The sequence below is a fragment of the Vulpes lagopus genome, chromosome 1 (genome assembly GCF_018345385.1).
Source record: "Vulpes lagopus strain Blue_001 chromosome 1, ASM1834538v1, whole genome shotgun sequence".
In the NCBI taxonomy this organism is placed as follows: Eukaryota; Metazoa; Chordata; class Mammalia; order Carnivora; family Canidae; genus Vulpes; species Vulpes lagopus.
In genome coordinates this window covers 178,264,975-178,277,962 of record NC_054824.1, presented here as the reverse complement: position 1 = coordinate 178,277,962, position 12,988 = coordinate 178,264,975, and positions in this window count along the sequence as shown.

Genomic DNA, 12,988 nt, shown 5'->3' with positions numbered 1-12,988 from the left:
CGTTCCTTCTCTCTCTAAACTGTCCACACACACACACACACACACACACACACACACACACATGCACGTGTGTGCATGCTCACGCCAGCCCTCAATCATATCCACTCTTCTCTGGCACAAGGTTGACTAAATATCTAAGATATGCCCTGACCTTTCACCACCAGCTAAATGTCTTCAGATGTTGCCACTTTGATTATAATCCCTGCCATCTCTTCCTATTATCTCAAACGCCAACCCCATGAGACACATTAAATACATAATGCATTTTGACTTGCATCTGGGCTATGCTGTCTGGTGTGGGGAGGTTACAGCAGAAGCATATGCCTCCTTCTTAAAATTCAATTATTCAAATCCAATTTCTTCTCTTGCTCCCAGTCCTCACCAGCATGCAGTCTGGGACCTTCCATCAGATCACTCAGACTGCCAGCGCGGGAGCCAGGAGTTATTGGCTTCTGTCCAATTCCATTCAGCGGCCCTTCTTTGTTGTTGTTGTTGTTGTTGTTGTTGTTGTTGTTGTTGTTGTTGTTACAACACACTGTGCTGGGCACTGGGGGCCCAGCGGTGTAAGAGATAGAGTAGAGACTCTTAAGATGTTCCTATCCCACGCCTGGGTAGCTCAGCAGTTGAGCATCTTCCTTGGGCTCAGGGCATGATCCCAGGGTCCTGGGATGGAGTCCAGCATAAGGACCCCCGCAGGGAGCCTGCTTCTCCCTCTGCCTGTGTCTCTGCCTCTTTCTGTGTGTCTCTCATGAATAAATAAATAAAATCTTCAAAAAGAAAAAAAAAGTTCCAATCCCAATAGATAGAGGGACTTACATGCATTTAACCCAATGGCACACGACAAGGGGAATTTTAGCATAAAAGATAAAGCAATATAAAACTGCGAGAGAGAAAGCAATTAATTTATTTCTTCTGCAGGAGGAAGGGATCAGTCAGATAAGATCTCTTATCCTTAACATGGTTGATGACACCCTCTATGCTCACAGGAACTAGAGATTAGAGTCAACACAGGTAGTATTAGGGCGCCAAGCGTTATTCTGAACTCTAGGGCAAGGGAGGGGTTGGGGGGGTGGGTAAGGTAAGGACAGAAAAAGAAACCAGTGGCCACAAGTAGCTGCCCTCCTTTCTCAGAACCACTGCTCAGCCCATGCTTCGCCTCCTTCTTGTGTGTCCATGTACATCTCCCCCTTCACCATCTGAAACCCCAATAATCCTTCCAAGCTCCAGTTCCTCCTTTTGCCGATTCCCCACCCCTTGCAGAACTAAGTGCTTTGCCCCCGTCTCTTTGCTTTTGTGTTTGCCATTTGCTCCCGTAGCATTTTGGGGCTCACTTCTCAAGGCACTCATCAGTGACTGCCTAATGTTGTAGCATGTGTGTGTCTTGAGAGCAGAAAGCCTGTCGTATTCATATTTGTGCCCTTGCAGTGAAGTCACAGGTGCTTAGTACATCACGGACACTAAATAGATGCTCTTTGTGTTGAAAAGTCGGTGGCAAACATAAACCCCAGTAGAAAATACTGGTAATGAGATACTAGGCAGAGTTTTGGGCAAATGATAATGAGGAGTATTTACCACCTTTCTGAGCTATAGAAATCATTATCCAACCGAGTGCTCAAAATCCTCTTGGATACCTTAAAGGGACCTCACACTGAACTCATTAATATCTCCCCGAGCACACCAAATCTCCATTGTCCCTGTGTCCATGAAGGGTACCATGGTCCCTGGGCTTCTACGAGGCAGAAAGCTGGGGTAACTTGTAGTACCTCTCCCCCTCGTGCATCGTGTTACATTCCTTGGTTTTATTTCCCAAGTGTCTCTTCATCTCTATCTGTAAAGCCACTACCCTGTTCCAAGGGGCCATTAGCTCTCTCCTGGAATACTGTGACAGCCTGCACTGGGCTCCTCCCTCTCCCTCAGCCCCCTCCAACCCACCAAGGGTCCAAGTGTCCTCATGCCACCCTCCTTCAATTATTTCCCATTGCTCCAAGGTCAAGACTGAAATGTCCCTAGATTTCAAGGCTTCACCTGGTCTTGTCCAGCAGCAAGCAAACTTTTCCTTTTTATAGAGGAGTAGCAGTAAATATTTGAGACTTTGTAGACCATGTGATATCTGTGGAAACGACTCAACTCTGCTGTTGTAACAAGTAAGCAGCCCAGAGACAATATGGAAAAGCAAAAACAAAAATAAAGCAAGCATACCTGTGTTCCAAAAAAACTTTATTTACAAAAACAAACAGTAGGTGGGATTTGGATTTGGCCGCAGGCCATAGTTCGCTGACCCCTGGCCTTGTCCAAACTGGCCACTCCAGCTTCATCTCTCTCCACTCTCCCCTCCGCTCTCTGCACTGACCTGATCCAAGACATCGCCGCACGCTCTCCTCCCACGGCACTTTGCTCGGTCTGGCCCTCCTCTGTCTGCAATGCTCCTGATCTCTTTCCCCTTCCTTCTTTACCAACGTTTACCCATTTTCTTCCAATCTCAGCAAGATGTCACTTCTTCAGGGGGACTCTTCCTGATTTTCCAGCTAAGTCAAGTCCCCAGCTAAGTAGTTCAAAAAGGTCTTCCTTTTCCTTCATAGGCTCTTCACAGTTTGTAAATATGTATGTATTCATGTGATTATTTAACACCTGACCCCTCCCCCTTGGCTGGAAGTTTCATGAAGGCAAGTCTCGTCTTGTTCACCATTAGCCCCAATATGCTCCTAATACAGTGCCTGGCACATGGTTGGCTTTGTTGATGAAGGCATAAACTGGTGAATAAATGCCAAAGACGAATGCATGGATACAAACCATGATTGAAGAACTGACTGAGGTTGCCATATTAAGATGAGAATGATAAATTCTTACAAACTTTCTGAAGAGCAATGTGTCACAATATCTCAAATCCTTTAAAAAGTGTACACATATCATCCGACTCAGTAATCCCACTTCTTGGAATTTACTTAAGGACATAACCACGGTTGTATATAAATATTTATGTACAAAAATTTTCATCATACTATGAGAATCAACTAATTATGAACACACTGAAAACTATATAAACATCTAAAAAATAATAGGAGATAAGTTGAATATACTTATCAATGGAAACTACTTCTGTGCAGCTGTTAGTAATAATCTTTTAAAATTCTATTTAATGACTTGAAAAGTGATCACAATATATGGTTTGGTCAGGGCTGGCTACATAATTTGCATAGCCCAGTAGAAAACGAAAATGTAGGGTTGATAAGCAGGATAAAAGTAACTTTCCTTTCTTCAATGGTCTCTCAATTGACTTGGCAAGCCATTTCTTGCTATTTAGTATAGTTCTAAGTAAAGAAAAATTAAAATTTTAAATTATTACATGAATTTTACCATTCATCTTTCTATTGTACAGTGCAATGTTAAAATGCAAATAATAAAACCATTTAGCTCGACAGCAGAATTACCAAAATTATACAATTCATATTTTAGTTCGTACGCACATGTATTTCTTTCTTGCCAAAAGTGTGGAAACGCTGCACAAAATGAACCCAACTGTTTTTATTTCACTTCTTGCTACATGCACCATCCACCAACATTCTCTACTTTTAGCTAACTGATGAGTAAAGAAGAACTGAAATAAAAAAGAATGGGGGGCACCTGGGTGGCTCAGTGGTTGAGTAGATGTCTGCCTTTGACTCAGGTCATGATCCTGGGGTCCTGGGATCCAGGCCTGCATCAGGCTCCCTGCAGAGAGCCTGCTTCTCCCTGTGCCTGTGTCTCTGCCTCACTCTCTCTGTGTCTCTCATGGATAAATAAATAAATAAAATCTTAAAAAAAAAAAAAAAAAAGAACGAGGGGTTGCCCTATTTTTGCTCTTTTCTTCAATGTCATCATTTTTGGCACAAGTAACTGGCTAATGGAGGGAAGGAGCATGAGTGGGGAAGGATACACAAGGTCTCTTGGGCCATTTGTGTTTCTTAGAACACCATTGTCTTCTTCCCTCATGAGAAGCAAGCTCTGGTTCAGAATGAAAGCACAACCTCTCACACCCATCAGCATTCTTATTTGCTCAGTTGGAATTAACACTCCTACCTAGTACTTGCTTTCTTTTCTTTTCTTTTCTTTTTTTTTTTTTTTTCTTTAGTACTTGCTTTCAGTATCAAGAAAGACCCATGATGCATCATGGATCTGTGACAACCCTGTGCTCATTCATGGAGTACCGTGACCGCTACGTGCCGTCGAGGAGCAAGAACGGAGAGTCGCCCATACTGCACGGATCTCCTGTGCTCCGAGTATGTCCCAGGGACCTCACTTACAAAACACAGGTTCAAAGCTAAAATTATTAAGAATTTCATGATGGCAACAGCAGAACATGAAACCGATGATGGGCTACACACTCATGAAGTCAGCCCTGCACTGAGTGGCATTTGATCTCACTTTTGCTTTGAAAACCACACACACACACACACACACACACACACATGTACACACACACACACACACATTCAGGTGTGCTCACACACATACACTCACATGAATGCATGGACATTTTTCAAGGATTGAAAAGACGTACGCCGAAGTAGCAATATTAGCTACCTGTAGGTTTGATGAATGATTTCTATTTTTTTTTTGCTTGGTGTTCTGCTATGTTTTCTACAGAAAACATGTCATATATTCGTAATAATAAAAAAAACTGTATGTTTATGAGATTGCTGTTTAGGAAGTCAACCCTTTATGCAGCCACAGTGAGAAGAATGTCAGATGGGCGAACAGGCCCTCCTCAATGCACATTCTCAAGGCAGCAGCCAATTTCATTTCACCACTTGGAAGCATTCTTTTTCCCATTCCCACCAGGAGGGGGAGAGGGTGCCAGATGGCAGAAAGGCTTTGTAGTCCCTTTAAGATAGCTTCATCTATTGTTGGTACAGTTTAAGCACTCAAAATTGTGTCACCTTCTAGTCTTTGCCAATAATGTCATCATTTGATATGGAAACGATGCATACTATTAAAATGGTAATTTGATTTTTAAATATGCTTCGCCAGCCAGCTTGCTCCGACTGAAGTATTTATCTCGCTTTTCCAAACCCTTTCTTCTCGAGCCATAGTACGAGAGCAGCAAGAATTAAGTTCAAGTGGGTGCTATATCTTTCCTATCCTTCTTCCCCCCCGCCCCTCGATGGATGGGATGGGTTTGGCAAGTATCCCTAGCCTAGAGGATGTCGGAAAGTGAACTCTGGTTGCTCAAATTTCACTACCTGGAATACCGTCTTACTCATAATTTCTATCAAACACACCTCACACGGCCTGGAATAGAGTAGGTGCTCAGGAAATATCTGTTGAACGAATAAATTGTCATGTCGCTGCATTGAATGAAGGGAGTGATTTACTTAGTATTTTTCATTAAAAGTTATCCCTTAGCCCCAGCTGGCAGAACTGACTCTAAGTAGGGAGGAAATAGAAAGCAGTGGTAGGGTTTTTAACAACAGGGCCAAATGCTTAGTTCAAAAATTTTCTACCGAGGTGCCTAGAATTACAAAGAGATTCATTCCTTTGGGTTAAGTCATCTATTTTTCAAAGTAAACAAGCAGCACTTTAATTTTTTTCCCAGATTTATTGAGATATAATTGACATATAATTTTGTGGGAGTTTAAGATAAAAGAGGCAATATGCTGATTTGATACAGTTGTATACTGCAAAATGATTACCACTGTAATGTTGGCTAACACCTCCATCCCATCACAGAATTACCATTTATTTTGTGTGTGTGTGGTGAGAACATTTAAGATCAACCTTCTTGGCAGCTTTTAAGTATATAATACAGTACTATTAATATAGTCACCATGCTGTACATTGGATCCCAGAATTTATTTGTCTTATGACTTTAAGTCGTACCCTTTAACCACATCTCCCTATTTCCCCCATCCCTAGCCCCTAGCAATCACCAATTTTACTGTTTTATGAGTTCCACTTTTTTAGACTCCACATATACATGAAATCACACAATGATTTTCTTTCTTTGACTTATTTCACATAGCATAATGCCCTCAAGGTTTATCCATGATGTCACAAAAGGCAGGATTTCCTTCTTCTATATGACTGAATGATATTCCATTGTCTCTACATATCACATCTTTACCCATTCACCCATTAATGGACACCTAGGTTGTTTCCATATCTTGGCTACTTTAAATAACGATGACTGAATATGGGGATGCATATCTTTTCAAATTAGCTTTTTCCTTTTTTCAGATGAAGACCTAGGTGTGGAATTGTTGGATCACATGGTAGCTCTAGTTTTATTTTTTTTTTTTTTGAGGAAACTCTGTGCTGTTTTCCAAGGTGGTTATACCAGTTTACATACCTACCAATAGGGCATAAGCATTCCCTTTTCTCCACATTTGAGTCCAGTAATTTGGATTAAATAATTTCTGAAGCCTCCACAAGAGAGGATAACATATTAACCTTGTATTCTTCAGTATAATTTAGCCTATCAGTTAACTGGCATTCACCTAGGAAAGTAGAGAACTGGTGTTTGGATGGGAAGAAGGGATCGGGCATCCAATATGGTGCCACAAAGGAGTGTCCAGGATAGCAGGAACGTAGCATGAGTGCATTGGGGCTAGGAAAGAGAACAGGGTAGAGGGTGCCCAGGTGGCTGAGTTGGTCAAGTGTCTGACTCTTGGTTTCAGCTCAAGTCATGATCTCCTGGGTCATGGAATCAAACCTCATGTGGGCTCTGTGCTCAGTGGGCAGTCTGCTGGAGATTCTCTCTCTCCCTCTCTCCTTGCCCCTCTCCCTGCTTGTGCTCTCTCTGTCTCTCAAATAAGTAAATAAGTCTTTAAAAAAAGAAAGAGAGGCACCTGGGTGGTAGAAATTGGTTAAACGTCTGACTCTTGGTTTCAGCTCAGGTCATGATCTCAGGGTCCTAGGGTTGAACCCCAATTCTGGTTCCCTGCTCTGCAGGGAGTCTGGTTGTCTCCTTCTGCCCCCCCCCCCCACTCATGCTTTTTCTCTTTCTCTCTCTCTCTAAAATAAATACATAAATCTTAAAAGAGAGAGGGAGAGAAAGAGAGAAATGGGGAAGTGAATAGGGACCCCACAAGGGAAGAAAAAAGAAAGAAAAGGAGATCGAACAAATTTAAATAAGTTTCACCTATTTCAAATTTTCCTTTGGATGCACTCTCCTTTCATTCTTTTTTTTTTTTTTTAACATCACTTAAAAAAAGAAAAAAGATTTCATTTTTAAAGGAGACTCAAACACCTAACATGAGACTCAAACTTACAACCCTGAAATCAAAAGTATTATACTCTATGAACTGAGTCAGCCAGGTGCTCCCTCTTCTTTCTATTAACTGTTTTTCAGTGATGCCCTGGCACTGTAAGGTCACTCACCTAGATCCTAGCCTCTTAGGTGAATGTGTCCCCATTCACTCTATGCTTAGTGTCTGGCAGGGTTGGGGGACGGGGTTGATAATGGGATGGTTAAAGAAATCAAACCTTTGCAAAGATTTAACCCCACCATTAAAATGGAGGCTTGGTAACTGAACCAGGCATCCGAAAAAAGAATTAAGTTCCAGGTCTGACTCCAGTGATTTCTAGAAGGAAACAAGAAGGAGAATGGGACAAAATGGAACAGAACCAAATGAAATGGATTGAACTTGGAAGGAATGTTGAATTTTTATCCGGGGAATATATAACTTCAGCCATGTAAGAATTAAGTATCCCTAAGAATAAATCTTAGAGAAGAATCAAACACTTAAAATAAAAAGATGAATAAGCTGTCTGCAACATTTAGGTTCAGGAAAATCAAAGTTATTAATAGGGGCTGGCCATGTAGACATTAAATAACGTTCCTCTCATTCATTTTGTGTTTGTTTAATGCAGAAATTGGCTGGGCAGCATTACTAAGACTTCATGATAAAGAGATGTTTGAATTCCAAGAAACAAGTCACCCGACCTCTTCAAGTCCATGTCCCTGCCAAGCCTAGTTCAGCATCCAGAGTCATTAGAGATGGAAAAAGAAAATGAGAAGAATAAAAACAAGATATAATTTTCTCCCCTGTTGAATCATGAAAAGGTTGCTTTACCCTTCCCACACTGTGAGCCTTCAGGGAGGAGTAAGAAATTTCCAACCTGCTTACCCAAATCATTATCAGAGTAGATTAGAGCTAGGCACCTTGCATGCAAATAGACCGGCTTGACAAAAAAATAAATTGGAATTTAGATAACAACAAATAAACTGAATGGGCGGCTAATTTCTTGCCTTGCCCTTGCACCAATGGAGCCGAACCTCAGACAGGATTATTGAGCTGCTCGGTGCCACTCTGTCCTGCAGGACTCGCCTCTCTCACCTCTCCTCCACACACAAATGCACCTGCCGCAGCACACGTGCACTATCTACTTCAAGCTAATGGTTATCATCAACCCACAGATGTCACATCATCAAATGGCTCTGTCCACGTCTCCAGGCTCCAGCTGGGCACCACAGGTTCCCAGCCAGAACAAGCCATCTTCTCACCAGTGCACCCCTCAGGAAACACCCCTGGGCATTTACTTTCTGGGTGCATTACTCCAGCCAAGTTCCCCAACCCCTTACATCTCCCCACCTCTCACCAACTCCTTGTCTCTATCTCCGAAGGCCACTTGTAGCAAAATTTTCAAGTCAGGGAAGTTCATCTCTAAGTTGTTCCACTTATCATACCTGCCACTTCCCTATTCCTGTCGGTCCTTTCAGTGCCCTCAACCCTTTTTCCAGTCAAAACCTGTTTCTAGAAAGGACTCGCTTATCACTTATTCTTTGGCATGATTATATTTTTATCTAAGATATCTAGGCTTTAAGCTCAATGAGAAGTCTTCCCTTGGTACTCCAGTAAGGACCTTTCGAGTATTTGTGAGCAGTCGGGGAGGAGAGTAGTGTTTCTCAGAGCATGGTCTGTGTCACCTAGCACACTGACTTAGTATGGAGTCTGCTGGACTGCTTCTTCCCCAAAAAACTACCAAATAAGACCTGTCGGGGAGTCCAGAAATCTCCTTTAACAACGTGCCCTGATGGTTGTGAAGCCCAACAGTGTGTATGAACATCTGATCCTAGGACAACTGACATGAAGTGCTATGCTTGCCCAGCAATTAGCCTCCTTGGTGATCATCTAGGCCTCCCTCCATTTCCCAGATCTGGAATCAGCTCAGAGCCACAGTGTGGTTTACCGAAGATCGCGCTAAAGGGGTAGCAGAAGAGAGAACATTGTAAAACCCGCTTCCTGACTCGCAACTAGGATGTGACCCCATAACTTCAGAATGTGTTTAGGAAAGAATGACATAAGCCAGGAGCCCTCTCATCTAAAATGACTATTGAAACTGCCTAAAAAAACAGAACATCTTCCAGACGTTCTTCAAATTATAGATCAGCACAGGTCCAAGTGCTCAGTAAAAGATTTCTTAACCCTGACGTGGAGACTTCAGGAAGACACTGACTTCCCACTCAGTGCTGAGAGGTTCAGGAGCCCCCCCTCTTACGGTCCTATACCTGTGGTTAAGTAAATCACATCAGACCGAAATCTCTGAGCCTCCTGATTTCAGAAATTCCTATACCTTCAATTGCATAAGCATATTTGGTCAGGACAGCGAAGAAGAGCTTCCAGAATATAATCAATACTGGGAAAAGAGGCAACATAAGCTGCCTCAGGGAAGTAGAGATCATAGACCTTGATGGCTCTGGACTGAGCCTTTCCAAGCTGGAAGAAGCCAGGAAGAACTAGAGAAATAGAGGAAGATTTTGGGAACAAAGATCATGGCAGTAATGACTTGACCAAGGTCATGGTCATGATGACTTGTGACAAGAATGAACTACTTTAAATACCAGGATTCTAGTCTTTCCTGATAAGAAGGGTTCACTCATAAACAGCTGGTCCAAGGGAGCCTGGGTGGTTCAGTTGGTTAGGCCTCCAACTCTTGATTTAGGCTCAGGTCATGATCCTGGGGTCCTGCAATCCCCATGATGAGCCCTGCATTAGGCTCCCTCCAAGTTCAGCAGAGGGAGTCTGCTTGAGGATTCTCTGCCTCTCTTCTACGCTTCCTCCCCACACCCTGACGCTTGTGCTCACTCTCTCTATCAAATAAATTAATTAATATTTTTAAAAACAAAAACAAAAACACCAGGTCCAATGCCCTTTCTGAGGTTAGAATCTCCTGCCTTTTCCAACACCCCACACAGGAATTTCCAGTGACTACATGACTACTCAAGGCGATACGTCTTATGTTTGGATCTTCCCACTTTTGAGGTTTCCGTAGAACCGAAAGCAGACTTGATCCACCCAAGGAAAAGAGAAAACAAGAACAAAAGAACAGCAACAGAATTGATATAAAGCCTACAGGAAAAGAGGTAAGAAAAGGAAAGACCCTTTGCTTACTAATGGGAGATCAGATCATAGAGCAGGTTTGCAAGTTGGGTCTTGTTTTCTGTCACATGCGGAGAGTGTTTTCCACCCCAAAAGATTTTACTCCTTGCTAATCCTAACCATTCCCCAGAGGGCAATTTCCGTTGACTAAAGAAGTTTCCTCAGGTGTAATGAACTGTAAAAGAGATGAATAGACTCTTCCTCACTTATAAAACCATCACAGACAGAAAGCAATTGAAGCATCTTGCTTTTCGTGTTTCCTTTAACCCAGAGAAAGTGGAGCAGATGGTCTCCAATGTCTACTAGGCTTGGAGGTCCAATTCAGGAGTAGTGGGCTTCACGGTAGCAGTAAGCATTGAGACAGAGAGGATGACCACCTCACCACTGTGCTTCCTGCATGTGAGAGATTCTCACAAAGCTCAGTAACTCTTGAAAAAGGCCTCCGAATCGTTAAACCACCTCTCATTGCAAGGATAAGTGTTTTGTGAGATAGTATTAACTTTCCTGGTCTGCCATGGCCCATTTGTGAATGAGTTAGAAACTCCAGGTAGGACTCGGTGACCTCTGGAAGTTGTCGATTGGAGCGTGGATTCCACAGATATTTCTTCAAACGTGAAAAAGGGCTTGTTTCTTTTTAAAGATTTGAGCCAATCTCCCACGGCTGGCCTCAGAGCATGCACGAGGCTCTGGACCTTTCATCTGGGCCAGGCTGGTGCCGGCAAGAAGAACATTCATCTTTTGTAGACAGATTATAAGAATACATTATCTCTCATGGCCCTAACATATCTGTATGGGAATAGGTACACAAAACACTTGATTTAGAAAGGATTAGGGTATTTATAGCAGGTCTTTCTGAGCCTGGGAAACAGAACCCTACCCTCTGAACAAATGGAAACTAAAAAATCATTATTAGGCTAACAATGTATTCAGAGACAGATTCTCCTCTCCATGTTTAAATTATTTCATAAAATAAAAACAACTCCCACCCTTACACCATTGCCCCGTATTGATTCTAACAGACAATTAGCTGTGTTTCCCCCAACACCAAACATCTAGAAGAAGGGTGAAAAATTCAGTCAAACATCTGCATGCCAGTCTACAATGTTGCCAAAAATCTGGATATTTAGAATGATTTGGATAGCCAGCTGTATTTTTCCTTTCTTCTTCCTCTAAACTCCCTGAAATGACACTAGTGAAAGTACATTAAAACTATCTGTATGCACCCTAAAAATCTAAAGCGTAGTCATTACCGAGGCCTCCTTGCTCTAAAAACATGATATGAATCCTTTTAGAAGCATTTTGAGTAAGAACTACCTTCTTGACTATAAATCAATAATACCATATATTTCTCCGCCACCACCGCTCCCTCTCGGAATGTTACAGAAGAAGCTCAGGAAAACAAGAGAGAATAACAATAAATGATATTACAATGTTGCTTTGAAATGAGAATTGGTAGTATGGGGCAGGGGGGAAGCAGATGGGAAAGAAATGTATCCGGAGAGGATGATTTTTGTTTAAATAAGTTCATAATATGTGAAATGCACAATGGAAGCTGACAGGGGAGGTGGAGGATCATTGTTTGAATAGCATCAATATAAACACAGATGCAAAAGAAATTGGCTTGGGAGATAGAAAAGCCTAGTCTGAATAATGTTGTATACCAATAAAAACCATAAAAACGGGGGAGGGGGGGAATATAGAGAGGAGGTGATTATTTCCGTGATGCTTGAAGATGTACATTTCCACAGATATCAAGGGGAAAGGAAAATATGCCTTAGCTATCCCGTAGTTGGCTATTTTCACTACAGTTCATAATTCTTTCAGGTTTCCCCAAATCATGACTTGTCTGTCTACTTGACTGTGTGCTAAGCAGACCTCTGCCTTACGACGCAAGAGGCTGTATATGGGTCAGTCCTGGGAAATATAAAATACGGAGACGTGAAATGTGCACTGGCTCAAGCCAACTCCCGGCCCTTGCTGACATTCGCGCTACCTAATGAGAATCATAAAAGGTTTAGGGCCGGCAGAGGGCCCAGGAGCTGTCCTTGCTCACCCTCACCTGACCATCCCCTCCTGTGGTGCCTCGGGGAGCCTCTCCCTTCCCGGGGCCTCTGTTCCTTCACTACTCGCCAGGTTACCTTATCCTGGGCTGGGAGAAAAATATTTGTCGATTATAAGGCAATATTTATCAAGTCTATCAGTAGAAAGAGCAACTACTCCCCACTGGCCCTTCTGAGGATTGCACTAGCCTGTCTGAAAAGCTTTTGATTATAACCGTTACGAGTGGCCATGGATTGTCGTAATAAGAGCCAGTTTATACTGAGCACAATGTGTCTGGTGGGCATTGCATAAAGTGCATCCCCCACGTCATCCCATCTGGTTCTCACAATGACCCATGAAGCAGGCTGTTTACCTCCATTTCACAGGTAGGGAAAATGAGGCTAAGAGACACTTAATAAGCAGGACGAAGTGACATAGCTATTAAGGAGAGCCAGATGCAGGTTTCCCGAAGTTCATAGCTGGCTGCCTTAACTCAATAGTGATGATTGATCTTACAAGCATGACATTATTTGAGGGATGTGAGCAAAGTTCGCCCTGACCCCAGTCTCCGTTTCAGAGGTGCCTGAAAT